This window comes from Squalius cephalus, assembly GCF_949319135.1.
Source record: "Squalius cephalus genome assembly, chromosome: 9".
Lineage (NCBI taxonomy): Eukaryota > Metazoa > Chordata > Actinopteri > Cypriniformes > Leuciscidae > Squalius > Squalius cephalus.
The window spans coordinates 36,334,748-36,346,843 of record NC_137130.1 but is presented as its reverse complement, the minus strand read 5'-3'; positions in this window follow the sequence as shown (position 1 = coordinate 36,346,843).

Genomic DNA, 12,096 nt, shown 5'->3' with positions numbered 1-12,096 from the left:
AGTCTGGTTTGTGTTTGCTATATAAGTTGAACCTTCACATTCATTCTCTGTTTGGTCACGTTCGGTGTGTTTCTCTGCCCTTATTGGATTGTCTTGGATTATATTCTTCTTCTAGTCTTCGTCCGTCCGTCCGCCTGCTACACACACACACACACACACACACAGCCTCATACGCAACAGGGCTGAGTTTCCCGAAACCTTCTTGACCCCTCATTTACACTGCACACATCTGCGGTGCATTACATCTGCGACAAGGTTTTATTCCGTCCTCCACGCGGTGCCAACTCACACCAGGAGCATTTCAGAAGCGGAGCGACTGGATGCGCGAGACCAAGCCCCTGCCCCTTTTGTCTCAAAATGTATTGTGCCCCTCTCTGATAAATGTAAATAATAATTATTATTAAAATAAATATTATAATAAATAACAATACACTTATACACCATTGCCACGAACAATAATAATACAAACAAATATTAAATATTATTTTTTTGGCGGAAGCATTTGGCGGAGGTGAAGTGGCAGTAGGCGGAGTTCTTTTTTTCAGCGCTATGTACAGCAGTGCGCCGCGAGTCTTCAAACTGCACGGGCAGCAGCAGGTAAGCTAATACGGAACAGTTACATTTATCCTACCATGCTACTGTAAAAGTTGCGGCAGCATGTGAGTTATGCTTAACAATCATAAAAGTATAACTCAATTTCAGCCGCATTCTGAGTCTGACAATGTCATTCGTTTTTGTCCAGGCCATAGCAAGTGTTATTAGCTTGGGGGAAATACATCTAGTGAAAGGAAATTTCATGTCCAAGGAAAAGTCCATGTCCAGCTCTAAATTGTAAGGAATTTATATCTTTGATTTCATAGTACACTTTACAATGAGGTTTATTTGTTTATTATTCATATTAACTAACATTAACTAATCATGCAAAACAACTAAAAACATTACAGATCATGTACAAAGTAAAAAATCATCAATTGCCAGAAAGTATCCAAGGGTTGTTCACAGAAAGAGAATGCCATCATGACTTAAGGGGAACTTGTACAGTTCAAAAAGACATAGGACCAATGCAAAATACCATTGCATTTCAGTTAAAGGTGTAAATCTATGGAATAGCTGTCATGAGGAACTAAAAATATGTGGGGCACTTAATAAGTTAAAGAAACTATTTAAAAAATAATGCACTGAAACTATATGAAACCATTTAAAGAATGTTAAATGAACAAGCTGCTTTTGTTGTATTTGGATTGTGCAATGGAATTGCATAGGAAATACTAATGTTTTTGTATTCTGTTTATATTTGTTTGTCAACATTATAATGATGTAAGACAATAATTATTTTTATTTTTTATTAAAATATGAGATGTTTTAAAAAGGTAGGCATTATAAGCAAGAGCTTCAGCCTACACCTGTTTCAGACTGTGCTGTTGTTTGTTAGCTCAACTGTGTCTGAAACTAAACTAAACTAAACTAAACATTTGTTAGGCTACTGTAGGCCTATTTGTTAATCTTAGTTAATAATAATACAACTTTTAATTGTTTGTTCATGTTATGTCACAGTCAGTGCATTAACTAATGTTAACAAATACAACTTTTGATTTTAATAATGTTTTAGTAAATGCTGAAATTAATATTAACTAAGATTAATAAATTGTGTAGAAGTGTAGTTCATTATTAGTTCATGTTAACAAATTTAACTAATGAAACCTTATTGTAAAGTGTTACTGATTTCATGATAGCTAACACTTTATTGAATACATAGGCCTACAATTTATAACATCAACATAACTAAACATGAATTCCTCATAATTACCGACTTGATTCTCTGTTTTGTTTGGTAAAGTAAATAATATTTAGTTATATTATCATCATTTCCGAGAGAGGCTCTCTGACCTACTGCTGCTCTCCATCGAGTGAGATATTCCAAATAATTGTGAGGAAGTCATTAAAATATATAAAACACAATAGACAGACGGGTACTGCTTTAAATACAGGTGATTTATTTTAAAAATAAATGTTAATTAAAAAAAGTGCCCTTTTTGGTCCTTCCGCCCCTGCCCCTGAGGAGGTCTGTGCACGCCACTGCACCTTAAGCTGTACCTTATCGTTAATACGTGTTTCCCGAAACCTTCTTAGTTAAGTATATCTTCTGTAAGTCATACTTTCGGAAGGTTGGTCTGGACCACTCTTAGCTTTACCTTATCACTGTTGCAGGTCTATATGAATATAATTCTGAAGTTTTAATACACCCAGACAGTGTTCAGTTAGGCTAATTCAAGTGTTTTCATGCAAAGAATAAAATTGTCATTACACTGATTGTTGTTAGAATTTTAATTATATTATTATATATAATGAAATTTTATAAATGTATTTTAATTAAAGAGCGCTTTTAAAGGCCAGTGAAAGCATAGGCTACTGTCAGTTAAGTCCTATTCTGACGCTAAAATTGTTTCTCATGGGCTTGTATGGTATTTTAAACATTTACAGGGGTAAGTCGGTGATTTTAGTGCCGTCCGAATCCATAATAACAGTGTTTTTTCTCACCCAACCCGCGTAAAAATCCCAGGGCAAATTAGTACCTACTGTTTTTTGACAAACAGGTCGTACGTTAATTTTAATTGCCGTCTGAATCCACATCTCTGCGTTTTCAAGAACAGATTCAAAATTCACTGTTTAAATCCTTTTTGATCACTGCCGAGCACCGTACGTGATGTACACTTTTATTACTGAAATGCTTGAAAGTATTTACAAGAACAATATTTCATCAAAGCTCCATCTCAGTGAACAAAAATAGGAAAGAGAAGAAAGCACATAAAAACTTTAAATGGTTATTATTGCAACAATATATGATACAGTTTTAAAATATGTAGGCAATGCTATTATAGGCTATTATAGTTTGGATTATTTTTTATAATCTCCCATGAGTCCTAATAAATGCAATTTCAACTATTTCTAAAGTGCTTTTTTATAAAGAACACCGCATTTCTAACATAAACAGCCCCTGCACGAGAGAATAATTGATTCTCGAGCCATCGATATCAACCAATTCAGCACCATCGCTACGGACAGCGCCGGGTAACGTCGCACGTAAGAAGGTATATCTTAAGCAGCTTCCTATAGTTCGGGGAACACGCCTAGAAATGGTATACCTTCAGTTAAGTTATACCTTAAGAGTCTTCGTAGCGCGCTAAGAGACAACGTTATCGGGAAACTCAGCCCAGAGTTTAATGCACTGTTTGTGACACACTCCTCCAACTGCTGGTAAATCCTCATGACTTGCTGACCGGGAGCATCTCACGTGCCTCGCCGTTTCAGAGATACTCTCTGACCCACTCACCTTGTCACTCTTTATCAATAAATCAATATCTGTATTCCTGCCCTTTTCTCCTGCATCCAACACAGTGATTACGAGAACTGATTGACATCTAATCTACCCAGACCTTAATATGTGGCTTTGTTATGAGATAATGTCAAAGAAGAACCATTTGCATTTCCGAAAGAACCTTTCCGTAAACCGTTCTAAAAAGCTTCTTTTTTTTTTATGTATGAAGAACATTTCATAACCAATGGAAAGTTTCCATTGACATTGAAGGATCTTTATGGAGAGAGAGATATAATACAGTTTTTCTGAATTGCTAAAACACTAAACCCTATTCTCTGAACCAAATTCTCAATAGCCTAAACCAATTTGTTGAATAAATCACTCTTTCTGTAAAACATTAAACAAGTTCAGGTCGTTAAAACACTGTTTGCAAATCTCATGCACACAAAACTCTAAACACATTCTCACACATTAAAACACATTTTTTTGCACTGTGATGCACTTATGCTTCAAAACGCTAAACACAGGCAGGTGAAAGTTGAACACAACTACAACACAGTTGTCATCGTTTACACACAACGACTCAAAATAGTTCACACTTATTTCTAATAATGTGACCAAACCAACTGTACATCATACAAGTCAGTTCAGAGTCCCAAAATTGACTCAAAATGTTGCACTGAATGTTGAATTGGACTCTTTGCAAAATGGCGCCAGTGCACTCGGCTTGCCGTCTCTCTCATTTGTCTCAGTCTGACATCTGTACTGTTTGTATTATTCACGGTGTTACACTGGTATCATGTAGTCTCAATATTGACATACAATCATCAAGACTTACTCAACATTCAAAGCAGTATGGGAGATTTCCGCGGATTTTGTCCTGCTCTGCATTCCTGTTTTCAGTCTTCGTTTAACCAACCTGTGGTCGAGTTTGCTTTGGTCGGGTTTACCTTGCTGCGTTCCTCCTCTACGGAAGCGCCGCAGGAAGAGAGGCTGTCGTGCTGGTGCTCGGGTGAGAATCAGACGGGCTATTGTTTCCTCTAGACAACCTACGATGGAGTTTCCCTTGGCTACTATCATCTCGGAGGGTCTTCATTTGACGCGACGGTCACGGGATTGTAGATATGCTTTTCATCTCCCTGTTGTCCCGGACTTCACTCACTCATCTATCTACTCTGCTCCTCCGCGTTCACGGATTCGCCGGAGAGGAGTGAATTGTCAGAATTTACGTCAATTGGACTTTGTTCACCTGGACTCGGCTTTGTCAACACAGCCTCCTTTGAATATGGCCCTAGTCAACGCCAGGTCCATTTGTAACAAAACTTTTATTTTAAATGACTTTTTTACTAGACGTAACTTGGATATTCTATTTCTGACGGAGACCTGGGCCGGTGTTGGTGAGTTGTCAGTCTTTGAGGAACTTTGTCCTTCAAACTGTTGTTTTATTAGTACCCCAAGATCTGCTGGTAGGGGTGGTGGTGTTGCTATGGTTTTTAAACAATCACTTAAAATAAATACTGTTTCTGTCCAGAGCTACTCATCATTTGAGGCACAGTGTGTAACATTACAGTCTGCTTCCTTTGCCCTATTCTGTGCTCTTATTTACAGGCCACCGAACTTGGCTGGGGCTTTTGTAAATGATTTTTCAGATTTTTTAACTTCTGTTGTTCCGTTGTATGAACATATGTTATTGTTGGGTGACTTTAATGTGCATGTCTGCTGCCCTGGGCGTCCCGTGGTTGCTGAGTTTTGTAACGTCCTGGACTCATTTGGTTTTACTCAACATATTAATCTACCAACACATGTCCTAGGTCATACTCTTGATCTTATTATGTCATATGGGACCTCTGTAGATAATGTATGTATTGAAAATCCTTCTTTTTCTGATCATACGCCCATTGTATTTACGGTCCCTGTTGTCAACCTTGTCACTGTGAATAAGTCTTTAGGCTCTTATTCTCGCTTCATAAACTCACTTACTGCCTCTCAGTTTAGTGAGAAATATTTAGCTAATGCCGTTGAACCATTGATCTTGAATGCTGAGTCCTCCATTGGCCCTGACGATTTAATTGCTCTTTTTTATACATCCTGTTCTGATATTTTAGATTCTATTGCCCCTTTTAAGATAAAACAACCAAAGCAAAAATCGTATTATTGGCTGGATAAAAACACTCGCTGTCTCAGACAGGCTTGTCGCAAAGCGGAGAGGAGATGGAAGCTAGATCGTTTAACTGTATCTTTTGAGATTTTCAAAGAGTGTTTGAATAAGTTTCAGAGTGCTGCAAAGTCAGCTAGATCAAAATATTTCTCTGTTTTAATTGCTAAACACTGTCATAGACCTAAGATTTTATTTTCCGCGATAAATTCTGTAATTAGTCCAAGGTCTCAATTTCATAGTGGACCCTCGGCTGAACGCTGTGAGAGATTCTTAACTTTTTTTGCTAATAAAGTGTTAGTGATTCGTTCAACTTTTACTTTACAGCTTCCAGATCAGTCTTCAAGTTTGTTTGCAAGTCCGGTCTTCTTTCATAATTTTGAGCATGTCTCGTTAACGGAACTTTGTGAAGTAGTTAACAATATGAAGACAACTATCACCACACTTGATGTTTTACCTTCTGATATTTTAAAAGCGACTTTTCCTATAATTGGCCCCAGCATCCAAGCATTGATAAATTCATCTTTGGATGCTGGGATAGTTCCGAATAGTTTTAAGCATGCGGTTGTTCAGCCTTTGCTTAAGAAACAAGGTTTGGATGAGGGTTGCTTCAATAATTATAGGCCTATCTCTAAGTTATCATTTTTATCAAAACTCTTAGAAAAAGTGGTGCTGTCTCAGTTGCACTCGTTCTTAAATACTGCAAATTTACTAGAACCTTTTCAATCTGGTTTCACTGCCCATCATAGTACAGAGTCTGCATTGTTAAAAGTGTTTAATGATATTTTACTTGCAGTTGACGCCGGAAAAAATGCCGTATTGATCCTACCTGATCTTTCGGCTGCCTTTGATACTGTAGACCATAGTGTTCTAATTTGGCGTTTAGAGCATTTTTTTGGTATCAAGGGTACGGCCTTACGGTGGTTTAGATCATATCTTAAAGACAGGTCTTTTTCAGTGGAGAGAGGTACATTTTCTTCATCTTCTGCTCCTATAATTAGTGGAGTTCCTCAGGGATCTATCTTGGGTCCCCTTCTTTTTAACTTGTATATGCGTCCATTGGGTGATATTATTAGGAAGCACAACGTATCGTTTCATTTTTATGCAGACGACTCACAGCTGTACCTGCCGTTAAAAGCTGGCGATTCAATTCAACCTTTGTTGGAATGCATCGGTGACATTAAGAAATGGTTAGCGCTTAACTTTCTCCAACTTAATGAGGACAAAACGGAGACAATTGTTTTTGGTTCTCCAAAAATGAGTAGTAGTATTATTAAAGAGCTAAGCAATTATTTTCCCTCTGTTTCCTCCCAAGTTAGGAATCTTGGAGTAATCATGGACTCAGATTTGTGCTTAACTAAACAAATAAATTCCGTGGTTAGGAATAGTTTTTATCAATTGCGGATTATTTCCAATATTAAATCTTTTTTGTCAGTGCAAGACTTGGAGAAGGTTACGCATGCTTTTATTACCTCACGCCTAGATTACTGTAACTCTTTGTATCTGGGTCTCCCTCAGTCATCTCTTGTCCGCCCCCCGTCTATGGAATCGATTGCCTCTGGACATCCGCCTTGCACCTTCCATTTACATTTTTAAATCAAAATTGAAAACATACCTCTACTCTCTGGCGTTTTGATACTTAATATTCTTGTTTCTCTATTTGTTTTATGTGGTTTTATGTTACTGTGTTTTTATTTAGTTTATTTTTCTCACTATGTCCAGCACTTTGGATAGCTTTGCTATGTTGAAATGTGCTCTATAAATAAAATTTACTTACTTACTTACTAAATTTACTTGATACCAATAATGGATTGAACAATATTAGAGGGAGAGGAGGAAGAGTATGTGTGTAAGAGGTGGTGAACAAGGAGGAAGAGGGAGAGGAAGAGCAGGTGTGGAGAATGTTGTCCAGGCTGGATCTGCTTTAGGGTTTTTCTCTTCTCCTGCAGAGATTGTCTGTGATGTGGACAAACTCCTCAGACTGACTCAACATGAAGACGTGATGCTGAAGCAGAATCAATCTCTCTCACTGACCTTGATTATGCAGTTGCACATCTCTTCTGAGTGACTAACAATCTTGCAGTTGTGTCACTGTATTTTCACAGTGTGCAAGAGCTGAATATACAGACATTAGAAAGGCCTACTATTCAATATTCAGTGCAATACTACACTTGCAGAGCATACAGTATACCATTTATTCACCTTACTACTATAATAATAATAATAATGCATTTTATTTATAAAGCACTTTTCATCAGAGATCTCAAAGTGCTACAGGTTAAAAACAAAAAAAGATAAGCAGTTCAAAAAAAAAAAAAAAAAAAAAAAATACTTCTAGAGGGGACCAAAAGCTTTACTAAAAAGAAATGTCTTAAGGCCTTTTTTAAAACAGTCAGTGGATTGAGGTGCCCTCAGGGAGTCAGGGAGGGCATTCCACAGATGTGGGGCAGCAGTACAAAAGGCCCTCTACTACTGTAAGTTGTCATACTTTTTTACGTAATTGCAAAATTAGTTTACTTTGTTACGATATACTTTTTTTTCTGTAACTGCATGCTTTGGATTCTGTATTCTGTAGTGTCTAATGAATGATCTGTAGTGTTTATAATACTGACTCTCTGATCTGAGAGCATTGTTTGATTCTGAGCTCAGATAAAATGGGGCAATTGTTGGATTTTGCCAGAAGAGTCAGAGGTTCTGTGAATGGGGTTTGAGAATTTGGTTTTGTGTTAAAGGTTTTGAGAAAGTGAGTGATGATTTCAAGAAAAGCGTTTTAGCAATTCAGAAAAACTGTAAAAGCACCTTTATTTTTAAGAGTGAACACTTCATCACCAGTCGAGCAACACACTCCTCCAGTGGATTCTGCAATTGACAGTGAATTTGAAAAAGCATTGAGATGGAATTTTTAACATAACTAATATTTACTTTTCTTGCAGGGTTAATATTTGCCCCATTTGTTTAAGACTTGATTATAAGACAAAAGCTGATGTGGTACTAATACCACATATGATGTATCTTGTGAATCTGTTGTTTTTTCCTTTTCATGTGTGGTATCATTTCAAAAGTCTCAGTGTGATTGGTATAACGGTATCAATTTCACTGCAGTCATTGACCGTGATTGAAAGCATATTCCACTTACTTCTTACTTCTATTCTCAAGTGAGAGTGTTTAGTGGAGCAATAGAGACCTTATTCCTGAGTGGTAGTGTTCAAAAAGGTCGAGACGTCGGTCGACTCGAACAGGTATTGAAGTATGCTTAGTAGAGTAAAAACTCATAGATGTCTGGGACACCAGGTTTTAACTTAAGTCAGGTGCGTTGGGGAAAGTCTGCCACAGCATCTGAGAGCGTCCCAGAGCATCTGAGAGACTTGATTATGCAGTCATTTTTATTACTTATAAAGGAATGTTTTCACATCACCATCAGCAACTTCACAACCCAAATGGCTAAGTACTCTCCATACTCATTTCTGTTTCCATTCCTAAGTCGTTAACCGCATTGTCCAACATTGAGTCATCTTCCCTCTCGCAGACTCTAGGGGATATTCCTCATAAATTGCTTTGAAGCCTTAGGGCGGGTCTCTTTCCTTTTAAAGGTGCTCTAGGTAACTTTTTAACCTTAACTGAACAGCTTCGGAGTCAGTGGAATGGTTATATTACTTATTTTGGGTTGAATGGTGGTGGTTTCGCACCCCCCTGGTGCCCGAGAGCGGAAAAAACTCACTTGCAACTTTGGGACGCGGGTCGGTGTCAGGAAGTATCGCGTGATATCAGGTCTCGCGATGTAACGAATTGCTTGACGGCACTGCACACGTACACGCCCCCATTCAAGCACCGGCGGGCTAGCTATAAGCAAAGGGCAACGATAGATTGAGTTATGGCTGAGGCTGAGCCTGTAAAAAAGAAGCAGAAAGCTAGGAAATCTTTGTCGGAGGACCAACGAAAGAGGAAACGGGAGACTGACCGAGCAAGAAGTCAGACTCGAGTAAATATATCGGACCGGCTTTTTCAGAATGGTGAGAACTGAGAGAAACAGAAGCCTGCAAAACGGATGCTGATCCTGCTGTTGCACTTGTAAGTATCTTTGGAATAAACTGTGTTTAATATTTAAATTTCAAGTAATTGCGACCTCAGGATGTTTGCTATTGTCTGTAAAGGTTTTTATTATGATCGCTGTCTGTTAGGGGCTTACTAGTACGCTAGATAATATAACTTTGATGTTAGTATTGTCATAGCAAACACGTTTGATTTCTGTAGTTGTGTGGCCGTTCCTCTGTCGGTTTTATTTGTGTAACTTACACTTTTATTTTATGTCACTAAGTCAACGCGTCTGATAGTAGGCAATATCAGACGCGCAAAATGTTGCACATATCATGATCGAGCTAGAAAAAACGTTCTGATGTTTTCTTAGACAAGCAAAGGTAAACCATCATTCTACCAGATGAACTTATAGACCTTGCTAATATAACTTTAGACAAATATTAGCCTCCGATATATATATTTTTTTATGCTCATGCCCATTCTCCCAAAAACAAACAAACAAACAAACAAACACGAAAGCAGTAGTTCGCCTCGTTCATATCGTTCGTTCCCGGTAAAAATACTAGTATGCATGACAACACAATAAATAAAAAAATCGCCATCAGTTGGAAAGAAAGTATTGCTTTACTTGCCTCGGTAGACATAACTGGTTTTGAAATAGCCGGTTCCTCTGCTCAGCTGGGTTGACAGCTGATCAGCTGGGTTGCTCGTGGCGAGGGGGGAGGAACAACAGTTCGTTTTTACGACAGAGTGTTTGAAAGCATTTACTACCAGACACTAGGGGGAGCTCGTAGAGAAAAAACACTCAGACTTGCATAGTGTCCCTTTAATCTTTTACGATTATGATTTGAAATAATTTTTTGACTCTATCAAAGCATTTGCTGTGGAAAAGTTAACAGACATATGCTGTGGCACCCTGTGTGCTGACCTGGACTCCACCGTCCCCCACTGCCGTGACTGTCACACCGTATGTGTTCACACCTCTGTCTCTGTCACTCTAAGAAGCACTCAAAAGATTTTATATTACAAAAAAAATTAGTAAGATGTTTATTTTTATATTGAGTGATATAATCATTTCATTTATATTATTTTAAAAGAACAGAATGTTTTTTTTTTCACTTTCTTCAACTTTGGTTAGCGTGTAATACTGGTTTGAAATGTGTGTGTGTGTGTTTGTGTGTGTGTGCACGCGCGTGCGTGTGTGTGTGTGTGTGTGAGAGAGAGAGAGAGAGAGAGAGAGAGAGAGAGAGAGAGAGAGAGAGAGAGAGAGGGGAAATGATTCAGAGGATCTCAATCAGTGGATTGTCTGAGTGTGTGTGTGTGTGTGTGTGTGTGTGTGTGCGCGCATATTGTGATTCACCCTTATGATATGGTCTGTTATTTTATTTTTTTCCTTAAACTAGATTTAAAGGGGTCATGAACTGGATTGTTTTATTATTTTATAATGTTGCCTGGGGTGCCCTTATAATGTTAGTATGATTTTTACATCAAAAATTGTCATAATTTATAAATAAAAGCCATTTTTCCAAGCCTGATTTCTGCCTCAGATTTGAACGCTCTGTTTTAAGGGGCGTGTCTGCTGTGAGACTGCAGTGTAAACACCCACTGCTGTGATTGGCTGACATGCTTGCATATGAAATAGCTAGTATTATATGAACTCTCTCGAAAACTTTTACTACGTTTTTACTATTACAGCTATCGAGATTAACAAATCGTGAAAAGTATCGTTTAAAGCATTATATTTAAATCTATTCCATCACATGAAAGGTTGCAGCATGATGAGCACTGAGCAGATGACAGACAGTCTGTTGATCGCGTGAATAAAGATCGTATCATTGCAACGCAATTTTTGCACTCTCACAAATGCTTACACCAAATCACAATGCAAACACGATGTGAATACACAGTAAGAGCTTCGTTGTGTAGTGTAACAGTGTCATTATTTCATCACGAGTTTGGTAAGTGTCCAGATAAGCTCTCGCGGCTCGCGCTGTGCTGTTTGATTGACAGCTTGGGCGATTGAATAGGGATCGTTATTTGATCGCTTTCTGTATAATTTAATAACAGTTTAAAAAAGATTATTTTCATAATACTACGAGAAATTATGTGAAGTTGATCGTTTAGTCACTGATGCATAAACAGTAGGCTATTGAACGATTTTAAGAGAAATATCTGAACTTGAATAATTACACAGAAATCACTGATCGCAGATCAGGCATTAGAGTACACATGGTTACTCACATGTTGCTGGCAGATCCGCGTCGGGAAATTGTGATTGACTGATTTAATAAAGTTAAACCATGCTGGAATCTGAAGGAAGCTTATGCAGACTGTCTTCTTCCACAAACAGGCACTGCACAATATTTAGTAAACAACATGTTTATTGCTTGTAAGTAGCTCGATCCGGTTTAGCAATTATCATGTCGTCCTATGTTATTTAGCATGTTTGGGCGAATCGGTGGGCGGGGCTAAACTGGCCGTGTTGAAGTAGGAGTTGATCTACTTTTGTGTTTACAGATGTGAGGTAATCGGGGACAGTTGGTTCTCTGAGCACTGAGAGGAAAGTAGATTTATAACAGCTGAAGACAAC